Source organism: Dasypus novemcinctus, chromosome 5 (assembly GCF_030445035.2).
Source record: "Dasypus novemcinctus isolate mDasNov1 chromosome 5, mDasNov1.1.hap2, whole genome shotgun sequence".
NCBI lineage: Eukaryota > Metazoa > Chordata > Mammalia > Cingulata > Dasypodidae > Dasypus > Dasypus novemcinctus.
The window spans coordinates 145,826,472-145,843,165 of NC_080677.1; the positions used below are offsets into that span (position 1 = coordinate 145,826,472).

The 16,694-nt window shown below is 34.8% G+C and overlaps 1 non-coding gene and 1 pseudogene across 1 annotated transcript; one reads left to right on the forward strand and one right to left on the reverse strand.

Moving 5' to 3' along the window:
* Positions 1–9,930: 9,930 nt before the first annotated feature.
* Positions 9,931–10,092, forward strand: LOC111763115 (U1 spliceosomal RNA). The gene has a single exon (XR_002796049.1). It is a non-coding gene; the product is annotated as a U1 spliceosomal RNA (small nuclear RNA).
* A 1,687-nt stretch (positions 10,093–11,779) lies between these two features.
* LOC101434538 (lipid transferase CIDEC pseudogene) lies at positions 11,780–12,345 on the reverse strand (annotated as a pseudogene).
* Positions 12,346–16,694: the final 4,349 nt, after the last annotated feature.

A 16,694-nucleotide genomic window follows, 5' to 3' on the forward strand; every position in this document is an offset into this window, starting at 1 on the left:
AAGGTTGGAAAAAGATATTCCATGCAAACAGCAATAAAAAAATGAGCTGGAGTAGCGATACTAATATCAGACAAAATAGGCTTAAATAAAAAACTGCTATAAGAGATGAAAAAGGACATTACATATTAATAAAAGGAGCAATTCACCAAGAAGAAGTAGTAATAATAAATATTTATGCACCTAACAAGGGTGCCCCAAAATACATAAGGCACACACTTGCAAAACCAAAGAAGAGGGAAATAGATGGCTCTACAATAATAGCTGGAGACTTCAGTACAACACTCTAATGTTTGGATAAAACAACTAGACAAAGAATCAAAAGGAAACATAAAATTTGAATATTATGATAAATGAATTAGACCAAATAAACACTGTAGAACACTGCACCTCAAAACAGCAGGATATATATTTTCTCAAGTGATCATGGATGTTCCTCCTGGATAGGCCATATTTTGAGTCACAAAAAAAGTCTCAATAAATTCAAAAAGATTGAAGTTTTACAAAGCACTATCTTTAATCATAATGCAATGAAGCTAGAAATCAACAACAGATGGAGAAAGGAAAAATTCACAAATATAGGAAAAGAATAGCAAACCAATCCCAAAGTAAGCAGAAGGAAAGAAATGACAAATATTGGAGCAGAAATAAATGAAATTGAGAACAACGAAAACAGAAAAACCCAACAGAAGCATAAAAAAACAAGTGGGTTCTTTGAAAAGATCAACAAAATCTATAAACCTTTAGTTAGACTTACAAAGAAAAAAAGAGAGAAGATACAAATAAATAAAATTGGAAATGAGAGGGGGGGCATTATTACTGACCCCACAAAAGTGAAAGTTCATAAGGTCTATAACAACTGTATGCCAACAAACTAGACAATGTAGATGAAATGGACAAATTCCTAGAAACACGTATACAACCTACACTGACCCTAGAACAAATAGAAGACCTCAACAAGCCAATCGTAAGTAAGGAAATTGAAAGAGTCAACAAAAACCTTCCAAAGATGAAAAGCTCAGTAGCAGATGGCTTCACAGGTGAATTCTACCAATCATTTAAAGAAGAATTAATACCAATCTTGCTCAAACCCTTCCAAAAAAACAGAACAGGATGGAAGGCTACCAAACTCATTCTATGAAGAGAGCATCACCCTAATACCAAAGCCAAATAAAAATGAAATGAAAAAATGGAAATTATAAACCAATTTCTGTAATGAATATAGATGCCAAAATCCTCAACAAAATTCTTGCTAATCAAATCCAACAGCATATTAAAAAATTATATATCATGATCTAGTGGGTTCTATTCCAGGTTTGCAAGGGTGGTTCAAAACAAGAAAATCAATCAATGCAATGCATCACATTACTAAATTGAGGAGGAAAAATCACATGATCATCTCAATTGATGTGGAAGACATTTGACAAAATCCAACATCCTTTCTTAAAGATAACTCTCCAAAGATAGGAATAGAAGCAAACTTTCTCAACATGATAAAGTGCTTATATGAAAAACCCACAGCCAATATTGTACTCAATGGAGAAACACTGAAAACTTTTCTGCTGAAATCAAGAACAAAACAAGGATACCCACCATCACCACTGTTAATATTTTGCTAGAAGTTCTAGCTAGAGCAATTAGCAAAAAATGAAAATAAAAGGCTTCCAAATAGGAAAGGAAAAAAAAACAACAACCCAACTTTCACTATTTACTGATGACATGATCCTATATCTATAAAATCCTAAAAAATCCACAGCAAAGCTAATAGAATTGGTAGGAAGTTCAGTAAAGTGGCAGGATACAAGATAAATATGCAAAAATCAGTAGCGTCTATACATTACTAATGAGCAATCTGAGGATGAAGTCAGGAAAAAAAATCCCATTTGCAACAGAGACTAAAAGAATCAAATATTTAGGAATAAAATTAACCAAGGATATAAATGACATATTCAGAAAACTAGAAAACATTGCTAAACATAACCAAAGAAGACCTAAATAAATGGAAGGACATTCCATGTCCATGGGTTGGAAGGCTAAATATTGTTAAGATGTCAATGCTACCCAAATGTGTCTTTAGATTCAATGCCATCCCAATAAAACTTTCAACCTTTTTTTTAAAGCAGAATTGGAAAGGTCGATTATCAATTTACTTGAAAGAGTAATAGGTCCTGAATATTCAAGAATATCTTTTAAAAAGACGAACGAATTTGGAGGACTCTCACTTCCTGATTTTAAAGCATATTACATAGCTACACTGGTAAGAAGAGTATAATATAGGCATAAAGATAGATATGTTAACCAATGGAATATAATTGAGTGATAAGAAATAGATTCTCAAATTTATGGCAAAGTAATTTTTGACAAGGCTGTCAAGCCCACCCAGCTGGACCAGAACAGTCTATTCAACAAATGGGCTTGGAGAACTGGATATCAATATCCCAAAGAAGGAGGACCCCTATCTCCTACCTTATACAAAAATTAACTCAAAATGAATAAAAAACCTAACATAAATTCTACAACCATAAAACTCTGAGTGAAAAATGTAGAAAAACATCTTTAAGATCTTGTAGTAGTGGGTGGTTTCTTAAAGCTCACATCAAAAGTAGAAGCAATGAAAGAGAAGAATAGATAAATATGACCTCCTCAAACTTAAACACTTATATGTGCATTACATAGCTACACCTTTGTCAAGAAAGTGAAAAGGCAGCCTACTCATTGGGAGAAAATATTTGGAAATAGTGTATCTGATAAGGGTTTGATATCAATGTTATATAAAGAGAGTATTCAGCACAGTGACAAAAAGACAAGCAATCCAATTTAAAAATAGGCAAAGAACTTAAATAGATACTTTTCCAAAGAGAAAATACAAATGGACAAAAGCACATGAAAAAAAACGTTCAGTATCATTAGCTATTAGGAAATGCAGAACAAAACTATACTGAGCTATCATTTTATACCTTATAAAATGGTCATTATTACAAAAACTGAAAATGCAAGTGCTGGAGAGAATGTGGAGAAGTAATAACACTCCTTTGTTGGTGGGAATGTAGAATCATGCGGCCTTTGTGGAAGACAGTTTGGCAGTTCCTCAAGTAAGTGATTATAGAACTGCCATATGATCCAGCAATCCTGTTAGTAGGAATATGTTCAGAAGAACTGAAAGCAAGGATGAACTGACATTTGCACACTGATGTTCATAGCAGCACTATTCACAATTTCTAAAATATGGAAACAACCCAAGTGTCCATTGACTAATGCATGAATAAGCCAAATGTGTGATATACAGATGATGAAATATTATTCAGCTGTAAGAACAAATGAAAGTGGATGCATATGACAACATGAATGAGCCTTGAGGACATTATATTAAGTGAAATAAGTCAGACACAAAAGGATAAATATTGTATGGTCTCATTAATATGAACTAAATCCATGAGTAAACTATGGAAGTAAACTCTAGAGTATGTTACTAGGAAATTGCATGTGGGTTGAGAATTGTCACTGATGCTTAATGTATGTAGAATTCTTAATAAGTTTTATTGTAAATGTGTGGAAATTAATAGAGATGATGGTAATACATTATAGTAAGTATAACTAACACTGCTGATTTACAAATCTGATTGTAGCTGAAAAGGGTAGTTTGTGGATGTAACATCTTAATTGAAAAGAAACTACAGTATAATGCAGAGACTGTAACAGGGATTTCAGTGGTAGATGAAGATTGTAGTTAATAGTATGTTCTTTTACAAGGTGTTAAGAATATGGTGATACAAGGAAAAAGTTTCAACTAATTTAACTTATGGATTATAGTTAATATTAATATTATATTTTTCAGCAATGGCAAAGAAGGTATATTAATTCTTAGGGACAACAATAGAGGGTATAAGAGAGTATGGGATTTTTCCTTTTGGAGTAATGAAAACGTTCTAAAATTGACAGGTGATGACAGCGCAACTCTATGATGAAAGTGAGAGCCACAGAATGTACGCTTAGGATACATTGTACAAAGCATAGGACTGTATAACACAATGATTCCTGTTTTGGAAAATGGACTGTGGTTAACCAAACAAATATGAGAACATTCTCTCATGAGCTATAAAAAGTATATACTATTAATACAGGGTGTCAATAACTGAGAGGGTGAGAAAAATACACCAAATATAAGATATTTGCTATAATTAGTCATAATGTTTTCATGATGCTCTTTCATTGTTTGCCACAATTATTTCAAAACAATGCAAAGTGTTGGTGTTAGGGAAATGTATGAGAACCCTGTATGATAATATGCATATTTGTTTTGTAAGTTCACAAATTTTACTATAAACCTAATATTTATGGATGTTCATGTATGAATGACAAACTTAAATAAAAAATTTAAAGAAAGAATCACTTTTTTAAAACTGCAAATAATTTTACATTTTTAGTTGAATTCTTTGTATATTCAAAGATACTTTATGTCATATTTGTTACACTCTGTGGTATAGGGAAACACTCATTTTAACTAAGAGTTGGGAGTCCAGGATCATTTGCTTCTTAATCTGGTGACCTCATGTAAGTCACCATAGCTCCCTATATTTAAATTGCTTTACTGGAAACTGTGATTTGTAATATCTACATCACAGTGCTGTGTTAATGATTCAATAAGACAAAATATGTAAGACTGCTTTATTAATAAACCAATTTGTTAATATGACATGAACCAGGAGCTGCTTTGTAGATCTCAAAGTCTCAAAGTCCTCCTTGTATGTTTCTTACTTCTAAAAAAGTAGGTCAAGCCTTCGGGGAGAACTGCAGAAAGAAAATTGTCTTCCAGAGCAGAATGGAATGTAAGCTAGTAGAAATTCACCAGGAAAGAAAAACACTACTGATGTCAAATATAACCATTTCCACCCTACCAATACATCATCTCTTTAAATTCCTCAACTTTTCTTTACCATTTTCTGATTATAAGACTCCCACCTTTGATCGCCACAAAGCCCCTTGGGACTACTTATTCCACTAAAGTTCCCCTACTTCATAAATGAGCGTCTTACTTGTTGCTCTGCCCCATATCTTCTTAATTTTGCTTGAAATTCTTAGTTATTTAGAGGAGCTTCATATCTACTAAGTCAAAAAACTTTAGAATTTTCTTCCTTGACCCATTTCAAAATTTCAAACTGATCAACAGTCCTGTCTCTTTTGACCTAACCTGAGTGAGTAGACTCACTGTTTAGATGCAGAGAATTGGACATTTGTGTTCCTGTATGATTTGCCTCAGAAACTACATTCAATCTTGAGTTCCACCGCAGGTTGTGTAGTTCATTTAATTGAGAACCTCACTTTTCCTTTTGATCAGTGAATGAGGAAATTCTAACATGGGAAATAATATCATCATTAATGTGAGAATTGTAAATCACTTTAAATCTGAGTAGAAATCTAAGACTACCTTTGTCCAGACTTGATGAGGAACATAAATACAACTTTGAATGTAAAGTTCTCTGACCTTCTGACCAAAAAAAAAAAAAAAACCAAGAACGAGGTAAATGAAGGAAAGGACATGTGACAGCAAGGGTCTTGCTAAATGAAATATTGAGATCAGAAAGAGAAACTGGTGAAGCAAAGACTTATTTAGATGAAGGGATTAATATAGGATTTTTAAAGGATGGAGAATTCCATATGGTATAGTGACACAGAGATATGAAATTGGAAATTGGTAAGAGAATGTAGCTCAAATTTTATCTCCATGTTAAATGATTCATTAAAAATATACTTAGAGTGGATATTATAATGCAATAAAACAATAATATTAATGATAATGATGTTTCAATACCTAAATCAGGTCTCACCTTTCCATTTTCCTTAACTCATCATTTTTTCTGTAATTCAGCTGACTTGCTCATTAAAAAAAAACCCTTCTGTGTGTCTAACACATGCCACATTATAAGATTCTTAGGAAAAGAGATGAAATGACATAGTATATAGTATTTTAGAAATCATGTTAAATAATTGCTGTAATAAATGTGTGGAGGTTGATATATATTTATGTATTTGAGATTTGGCTGGAAAAGAATGGAAAATGAGACTTCCTGAGTGGACTCTCTATAAAGATGTTGAATCTCAATGTTAGTGCTGCTTATTCCCTGTTTTAGGGAGTTGCTACAGTCAGCTCACAATAGGTCTGCAGGAAGGGAAGGCAGTGTATAACTTAAAGAAATAAAAGACAGAGAGAGACACACAAGAGAGGAGACAAAGATGGGACCAGGGGACTCACAGCTTCTGGAACTGACAGGTCAACCCTAGCTTCTACATAGTATCTACATGGAAACTAATGAGCAGTTGTTTGCTATCAGAACTACAACATTTACAATAACAGGAAGCAACTGCAACATTTACAATAGCAGGAAGTAACTTACAACATCTACAGTAAGGTAACATCTGCAATAACAAGAAGCAATTGCATCATCTACAATAACAGGAAACAACAAATAGTTAAGCCAGTTTCCCACAACAGAAGTCAATGAAACATAGACTGTAATGTGAAGTTGAATATGGCTAAATAGCTTCTTGCATATTGTTTTGCTTTGTTTTGTTTTCTTAAGCAGGACAACTTAGAATTACTCTGCTTTTTCAGATTTTTTTGTCTGTGGTTTTGTTTGTTTGTTTGGGCATGGGGTGGTGCTTCTTTTTCTTTACCTATCCTTTCCACCATAACTGAAATTCTATCCTGGACCTTTTTCTTTTCTCCCTCTGTGCCATTTCATCCATGTTTAAATAAGTAAAATTGCCATATTTATTTTTATAACTCCCACATTTTTATCTCTAGACCGTATCATTTTCCTAAACCCTGAACACAGATTCCTAACTGACATGTTATAATGTCCTACAGACTACTCAAAGCAATGCATGAAAACTAGATTCCAGGGAAGGGATGTGGTTCAAGCAATTGGGTTCCTGCCTACCACATGGGAGGTCCCAGGTTCAGTTCCCAGTGCCTCCTGGAGAAGGGAAGCTGGTGCGACCAGCAGGCTCAGCAAGCTGATGCAAGAACATGATACAATGAAGAGAAAAGGCAATGAGAAATACAACAAATTAGGGAGCTGAGGTGGCTCAAGTGATTGAGCATCTCTCTCCCACATCAAAGGTCCCATGTTCGGTTCCTGGTGCCTCCTAAAGAGAAGATGAGCATGCACACAGGAAATGGACACGGAGAGCAGACAGTGAAGCAAACTTGGGGGGCAGAGGGATAAATTAAAATAATAAATCTTTTTAAAAAAGTTCTTTAAAAAACGAACAAACTAGATTCTACATCTTCCTCCACTTGTATTGCTTATTTCAGTAAAGGGGAAGAGCATTGTCAAGTTGTTGCCAGCAACACCCATGACATTTTATCATTGGTTCCCTCTCTCTCTCTCACTTTTAATATTTGTTATGGATTGAATTGTGGCCCCCCAAAAGGCATGCTTAAGTCCTAAAAACTAGTCTCATGAATGTGACTTATTTAGAAATAGGATCTTTGAAAATGTTGTTACTTACAATGAAGCCAATTTGGATTAGTATGGTGTCTAATCCTTATAAGGAGAAATTTGGACCCAAAGAGCAAAGGCAGCCATGTGATAGAGGCAGAGATGGAGTTGTTCCATGGGCTGCCATGCCCTCAAGCAACTACCAGAATCCTACAGACTTCAGAGGAACTATAGCCCTTCCAACACCTGAATTTGGGATTACTAGTCTCCAGAACTAAAGACAATAAATTCCAGTTTTTAAAATCATCCAGTTTTGGATACAGTAGGGCCCCAGCCTTCATAGAGATACATTCCAAGAGCTACCATGGATGGCTGAAATTGCAGATATAAACACATACCGACAGTCTATTACTCACTGTACAGTTTCTTTTGCAGTCTGAGGTGCAACAGAAAAACTAGCATGAATTTTGTCTTTATGCTTCATCACTTCACCAATCGCAGAATTGTTTTTGCCATACAATCTGGCAATTTCCACATACAGTTTTCTTTCTTTTTCAATCATATGCAGAATTTTACTTTTTCAATATTTGGAAGTGCTTCATGTTTTCTCTTAGGCTTAGAAGCAAAGCACTTCCAGCACTACTACTCTTGCACTGTAGGGTGATTATTACAGTAAATAAGGGCTTTCTTACAATGGATCTGCTCTGCTACAATGAATGCAATCAGTCAAAAGAGTAGACGGAGACTGGAGGAAAGTTTTGCCTAGGAATGTGAATATGCAGACAAAGGGACATGAGTGATATACTAGATAATATCATAATACCATAATACAGCCTACACACTCTTTGATGGAGATTTAAAACTTACAAGCAGTTTATTTTTACTTTCTGTAATTTTCCCAATTTTCCAAAATTTTCTATTATTTCCTGTGGTTAACTGAATCAGTGGATGCCCAATCAGTAGATGTGGGGTCATAGCCGTACTTTGTGATGGCAGCCCTAGAAAATTAAGTTGGTATCTAATCAACCATCTGGATCAGCTCTTCCAGTGTGAAGTTTAACTCCATATCAATGGCTGGTATGATTTGATCCTCTGTAAATTTCTCAAAGTACCTCAAGTTTAATTCCATCCTTCTTATCTCTGTGTTTGTTTCTGCCACCATAACTGTCACCTGCCTCACTACAGCAGCATCCTAATGACCCTCCTGACTCAGGATGTTCCTCTTTGATACAATTCTATGACCTAGCCAGGATGGTATTACAATTCCAGTCTGATGATGCCAATTCTCTGCCTGATGCCTTTAAGAGTACACACAAGGTACACGGCAAATCGCTTGCATAAAGCTGGTAAGATCTGGCCCCTAACCCATCTCTTCTAACCCATCTCTTTCAAACTCCTTATATCTCTCAGTTCTCATAGCCCCTTATTGCTCTCAATCCTTGAAAATTTTATTCTGTACTTTGGCCAAAGTGAATAGAACTCCCTTTTTAAACCACACAATCATGTAAATGACAATGAGGAAGGAATCCAGAAACCTTAACACCAGTCCCACCACAGTCTTGGGTTTTGGACTTTGGCGCATCATTCAATCTGCTTCTCAGGTTTGTCACTTGAAATATAAAACTAGGTTAGAATGATCTCCAAGGTATATTCCAACTTCTAAATTCCTTATCACTTTTTCAGAACACTAAAGGTAAGATATGCTATTGAACATTTTAAATGAATGAATTAAGTATTTATTTCCCTGATTATCAACTATACATTGACCTGCAGAACTTTGAATAATCAGAATATTACAGTTTCAAAAGCTCTTGCTTTAGTTTCTGTCACAAGCATTTAAAAAGAAAACAATATAAATGATATAAAAAACTATTTAAAGGGTTTCCCTCTGAGAACATATGTATTGGAAGTCACATAAACTATTACATAGTGTACTTATAACTAATTGTTATTAATATAAAAATATTTTATATCTTTCCTGAAACATGGCTGCAATTATACACAGTTACCTTTTAACACTAAAGAAACTATGAATTTTCTTATTTTGTTTAATAATTCTATCAATTATCTAAGCACACATCAAAATGTTGTATAGTATTATCATTTTTTATTTGAATTATCTTAATGGTTAGCACAGTTCTAGTTATATAAGATATTCTCAAGAAGATGAAATCTTCCAAAAGGGAATTTAGGTGGAGAGATAGCCTTCAATATAGACTCATTAAACCCACCACACTCCAACCTCTAATTATACATAAATACATACACTTATATAGATATATAAACTAATACCTGTCTAGTGTTACATAGTCATGTGAAAAATCAAAACTTGAACACAAGTGCCTGATTTTATCCATCCTGCCTCCACTTACCAGTTGAAAAACTGAGCTCTACTATTTACTTGCGGGTCTTTGAACAAGTCACGCAAATTCTCTAAGCCTCAATGTTCCCCATAAACACTGTTCCTGTGGATATTAATAATAAATGACATATGCTCACCTGGCAGGGGAGACACCATGAACATGAAGGTGGTTTTCCCAGGGCAAGGCTTACCCACTGTACTCCAGATATACTGACCCCTGTGATTTCCCCAAATGTGGGAAACTCGACTACATAATTTGTGGTAGTGGGGGACTGCATTCGCACTCTCCGCCAGTAAAAAAAAGAAAAAAGAAGAAAAAAACCCCCACAAACTTAGTACCTGGAAGATCGTACGTACCAAATAATAATAATGATAACGATTATGTTATTAGTTATTATTATTACTACTTAGAAATTGATTTATATAGAACTTGGCACAGTTATATGGAAGCATTCAATACATTGTAATTATTATTATAAAAACATATATATTATTAACATACATCTGAGTTTCAATTTCAATTCAATATTCAAATTCACATGCAACAATAAAGTCAACAAAGACATTTTTATTAAAATCAGAAATAGAGCAGAGTACATAGTACATATGTAATTATATTTCAGTCAGAATCCCAAACGGCTTTTATTTTGGAACTTGACAATATAATTACACATTTCTTCTGCAATAATAATACATCATACTAAAGGAAATATAGAAGAAAGATAATGAGCGAGGAATTTTACAGCCAAATATTTCACAAGCTATAATAAGTCTCAAAGTATTATTCGTCAAAAAACAGATATATCTCTGGAAGACAATAGAAATTCTAAATATAGATCCATTTAAAATGAATATTTAACATATAAAATTGAAAGTTTTCCTAATTAAGTAGTATGCCTAGCTAATAAATGGTACTGTGAATTGGTTCATACATGAAAAAAACTCAAGGCTAATAGGATTTTTCATAAGATATACCAATATAAATTACAGATTGACTAAATATTTGATTATAAAAAGAAATTATTAAAGCATTCTAAAAACATTAAATATTTATAATATTCTACAATGGGGCAGTAATTTTTTTCAAATTCCTTAAATGAAAAGATGGATATAATTGACATAAATTATATAACTTTTCTCTATATGAAAATCACATAAATATAACAACATGTTTTTAGAGGGGAAAATGTTTACAACTCTCATGAAAAATAGATTGTGCCCTTATATATGATAAAGTCTTACAAATTACAACAGCAGCAAGAAAACTTTGAAAAATGTGCAAGGCTAGATTTTAAAAATAACTATTTAAACATAGGAAAATAAAATATCCAGCTTTATTGTGTAATCCCTAATGAGTCCAAGAGAGGATTGTTAATATCTCCAACTATTATTTGTGTTATGTGATCATCTCTTTAATTCTGTCAATTTTTGCTTCATGTTTTTGAAGCTGTTATTGCATCCATATGAAATTATGTATGTTATGTATACTTGGCAAACCGGCACTTCTGTAATTAAGAAATACTCTACTTCTCTTCCATCGGCATAAATAATTTATTGTTAGCTCTGCAATATCTTTTACTAGTGGGCTTGACAATTCACACAAGAGTATTCTGGGATGGGGAAGCCAGGTGGGAGGGAAGAAGTAGAAAGTACAGTATGAGCAGACAGGTTGCTGAGAGGCAGAATTCATGTCAAGGGCTGCTGGTGACCATGTCTTGGTCAGCCTTGTTAACTTGGGCAGGGAGGTGCAGGAACTGGCCAAGAACCTGCAGTTCTCCTGAGGCCAACCTGCCCCAGGTTTCCAGCTATTCCTCCTACTTCCGCATTTGTGGACCTGTGCAGTGAGTGGGCTGAGGGGAATTAAGAAGATCACTATCTGCCAGGCTTGTGAGCTCTATCAGCTAAGCATGCAGTTTGTGTCTAGTCCTTGGCCATGGAAGGCCTCCAAGGACTCGAGCTTTCATTGCTGTATCTTCAGTCAAGTCGGGATGTAACATGTGGGTTGCATGCTGAAGAGGGCCTAGCGAAGATCTTCCTTTATGAGGCACTTTGCCCCATAGCAGAACAGGTAGTATGTACCATAGACAGTTGCCTTTACATTTAACCAGCTAATGTCCTGCTGGCTAAACTTGTACAGAATTGAAGGTTACGTGGGCCACTTGAGTCTTGACAAGCTTATGGAAGAGAGAGTTAGTACCTATTCCCCTGCTCTGCTGGGGACTGCCATTTTTGTACCTTCAGGAGAACCTTTGTCAGGGTCTGGAAATATTCTTCTGTATCTGCAATTGTGCCACCTTCCTCCAGCACCAGGGAGAAGGGCTTGTCTGCCAATGTCAGGGTGTCTTAGACCACAACATGGAGGTTCTCAGGACTGTGTGCCATGATGTTCTTCTGCACACTCTGGTCCATGATGCTTCCTTGACAAAGCTGGGCTCCATGGGTCTCTTCACTGGACTCTGACAGCAGCTGCTGGGTCACCACCAAGGTGCTCATGGCCATACACCCAGAGAGGGATTTGGGGTAGAGAAGGCTGAGGGATTTCATGGTGTTATTCCATCTTCATCAGCTGGACTGATGTGGCCTCCCCAACTCCACCTCTGCAATTCTGCTATGCCCAGCCCAGCCCTCCCTTCATTCACACAATGGAAATGCACACAAAGGAATATTATACAGCCATTAAAAAAACAAAGTTCTGATACATGCTACACACGGATGAAACTTGAAGACATCATGTGAGTGAAATAAACCAGACAAAAAAGGACAAATATTGTATGATCTCACTGATATTAAAGTATTAAAATGAGTAAACTCACAGGGTTAGAATCTAGAATGTAGGACAAACAGCAGGTATAGGGAACAGGAAGTAGAGGCTTAAAACGTACAAAGTTTCTATTTGACACAATGGAACAGTCCTAGTAATAGTAGCACAATATTGTGAATGTACTCAACAGCCCTGAATTATATATCTGAATGTGGTTAAATGGGGAAATTTTATGTTTATATATATGGTAGTAGAATAATATTTTTTCTAAAAATCCATGGAATTACACAACACAACAAGTGCACCCTACGTCAAACCATGGACTACAGTTAAAAGTACAAAGATAAAAATGTGCTTTCATCAATTGTAACAAATGTACCACACCAAAACAAGGTATTAATAGTAGGTGGTATACAGTAATCCTGTATTTTATGCATGGTTGTCCTATAAACCCACAATTTCTCTTGTTAAACAAAAAGAGAAATATGCTACTTCATCTATGATAATTTTCTTGCCTTGAAAGCTACTTTGTTTGAAATTAAGATAACACATCTGACAATATATTAGACCATTTGATACTGTCTTAAAGTTACATTTGCCTATTTTCTATTGACATATTTTTTTATTTACTCATGTATCATTTTCTTTCAGTCTGGATAACTTCTTTGAGTAGGTATGGTGATGAATTCCCTCATTCTCTCAATTTTTTTGGAGTTTTTTTAAAAGTCTTTATTTTATCTTTATATTGCTCTTTATGGATATTTCCTCTCTGTGCTTTAATTTTGTTAATTTCCATTGACCTGTCTTTGAGTTTACTGATATTTTTTGTGCTGTACCTGGTCTGCTATTATCCCATCCAAAGGTTTTTTAATATGATGTATTGCCTTTATTCAATTGTAGGATTAAAATTTTGCTATTTTTAAAATTTATATTTCTTTGTAGATATTTAGAAAATCTTTTTGGCTCACAACCTTCAGAAGGTAGTGTCTCTCCTACATCTCTGTCTTTAATGTATGTACAGTTTCAGCTTCGGTCAAATATTTAAGGGAAACAGGTCTGCAGATATTTTGGGTTCCTTCTCTCTGTCTCTCTCTCTCTCCCTCCCTGCACCCTCCCTCCCTCATCTAATTCTACCTTACTGAAGTCTCAAGCTTTTATCTCTTCTTTACTTAGCTTTTTTCCCCTGTGCCCAGTGAGACTCTCTGTGATCTACTTCCCGCCCACTTTAGTTTGGAAAGTGCCTCCAGGGCAAAAGACACCTTGTTTGTGTCTTTTCATTGAAAACAGTTACTCATATATTTTGGCCAGCATCATAGTTGCTCATCATGAAAGAAAAGTCTGTACTTTCTATTCCATCATGACTAAAATTACAATTCCTCAGCTTTATTTAGCGTTCAAAAAATTAGGATGAACAATGCATCGTTTTCCTAGCAATCGGCATTTTCAAATAAAATATTTGATGTAAGAGTGAAAGAAACCAACTCAGCAACTAACTTGGTTAAATTTTGTGAGTGTCAATTTAGCAATAAATATCAAAGTATTAAAATGTGCATGCCATTTAACTCCAAAATTTCACATCTAGAAGTTTATTTTAAGAAATAAAGATGCAGGCAGACTAGAAACAAGATTATACAGTCCTTAAAAAATTATTGTTAAATGATTACATTGGAACTTTTGGGCCCAAGAAAGATATTTTCACTCCTACTGTAAAGTAAATGAGAAGAGGTTAATCGTAAAACAGAAAATGAAGTAAGCCAAGGGACCAAGTTGAGGAGGAACTGCCTTCAGTTTCTGGGCATAATTTTGAGAGGTAATGGGAATGATTTTCTCCTACCCTCATGGAAAGGGTCAAAGGAAAGCAATATAACCTTTTTGGTAAGTTATAGACTAAAATCTGTAACAAAGAAATGAAAAATGCAAAACAGAAAGTTTATTTCTTTCTTCTGTAACGGGACAGATAAGCCATACAGATCTAATAGAACAGCTTTCTCTCTCTACCATTGGCTATAATATGAGTCCAAAACAATTGCTGTATAGACACAACACACACTACTTCCAAGAAAGTGAGAAAGAAGAAATAGAGGGTAACCTACTTCCTTTTCACTGGTGGTTCAGATGTTATACACGTCTTCTACTTCCCCATAGCCAGACCTTAGTCATACGGCTAAAAGTGTCTGCAAAGCAAATTGGAATGTATGTTTTACCTTTAAACATCATTTTTCAGCCTTCTCCTTCCAACACACATCTTATGCTGTAGCCCAGAAATCAGTAAATATTTTTTCCTAAAAGGGACAGATAAATATTTTGGGCTTTGCAGTCCTGATGATCTTTCTAGCAAATATTCAGTGCTGTAGAGAAAGAAACCAAAAACATTATGCAAAGGAATGGACTTGACTATATTTCAGTAAAACTTATTTATAAAGAAGGAGGTGGGCTGAATTTGGCACATGTGCCATAGTTTGCCAAACGTACTCTAGCCAATTGTTACCTCTTTAAATTCCCTAAACATACCTGCATGTCTTTACTTTTGCCATTCTTCCCTCTGATAATACCCATTTTCCCTAGATTAAATAGTACTTACTGCAGAAATAAAACAGTAAATCATCTTCCTATAGCAAGTTAAAATGTCTCCTCCTACCTGTAAACTTTTCCAAGCTGCTAGTGTAATTAATGTCTCATTTGTACTTGCCTAGTTCTTTTTCAATATTTTCAGTGTTGCTTATCTCATTGATTTTAAAGTATTAGCCTTCTTTGTCCCTAATAGAAGGACTGTCTGTCTTCTCTAGAACCAGGATGCGTGCCAAGATAGTATGTGTGTAAATATATATATATAAAAATATACAAGGCCATGAGCTTTTCTCTAAAAGCAAATATTCTAATACAACTATAGTCAACATGAAAACCCAAACTAATACCTTCTCCTCTTCCTCATTGACAGTGAATGGGACAAAACTGCATCTTACAGAGACAATGCATGAAAATCAAGTCACAAGAAAAAAATAATCTGAATCAGGGCAGTTATGAATTTGGAAGCCAGTAACTCCCCCAGCAAAAAATTAGAAGTTAAAATGTCCCATATTTATATAAACATGCAGTAAAGAACAAATTTAGTATGACTGGAAAGTAAATGGGATAAATAGAAATTCTATTCACACACTAGATATGTAGTTAGGTCTGAAAATATAAAGGAAATTTAACTTACTTAATCTAAGATTCATTAACAGAGAGATGCACTGCACTTTAGAAGAGACCCAGTACAACTAACTAAAATTGATAAGATTGCAATTATTCAGTAATATAAGAAGAGAGAGGAAAAATAGTGTGGCCAATATTTTTTTAAAAATCATCAAACTTTCAAGGCATTAGCATGCTGGTGTCGGATATGTTATTTATACAGTGAGCATTGAAGAGAAAATCAAATCGCCTTTTTATGTAAGAAATTGGATAAAGAACAAGAATCAAGTAAATTCGAAGTGTAATTTTCTCATAACATGATTTGATGGGATGTGTTCAGGTCAAATGTAATGTGTGTCACTGAACAGCTGAGGCAGGAAACTGACATTTCTTTGGCACTATAAAATTTAAAGTGACACGCTTTTATTTTCCACTGGGACAGCTATTAAAATTCCCAGATGAGAAGTCACCCAAGCTGGCAAACTATAAATGGAAATACATGTGGATAATAGCCAGAGACTATAAAGAACTACTGGTTAACTGGGAATAAATTAGGGGTAAGTAAATGCTCTGTTTTATTTCATTTGCTTTTAAACCTTCCCAGGGATTTGACTGCATATTATTAGCACTGATATCTATGGATCAGGAACCCTAGGAGCAAAATAGCATATTTAGTTTCAAGAGACTCCTTAGGGCTGCATTGTTTGGTGTGTGTGTGCATACACACACAAGTGTATGTGTTAAAAAGAAGTGTGGAATACTTACCAATTTGTTCAGACATCTCCATTAGTCTGGAACAAACCTTACCTAATGCCTGAAGCAATGCCTTTTCAAATCTACTTCGATCTACCTCCTCTCAGGAAACCTGACGGGAATATTGTGTGTTCAGTATAAGCCTGATAACCAGAGTGTAAGTAACTGACCAAAACCTCTTGGGGGCTCTTAATTAACAATCACC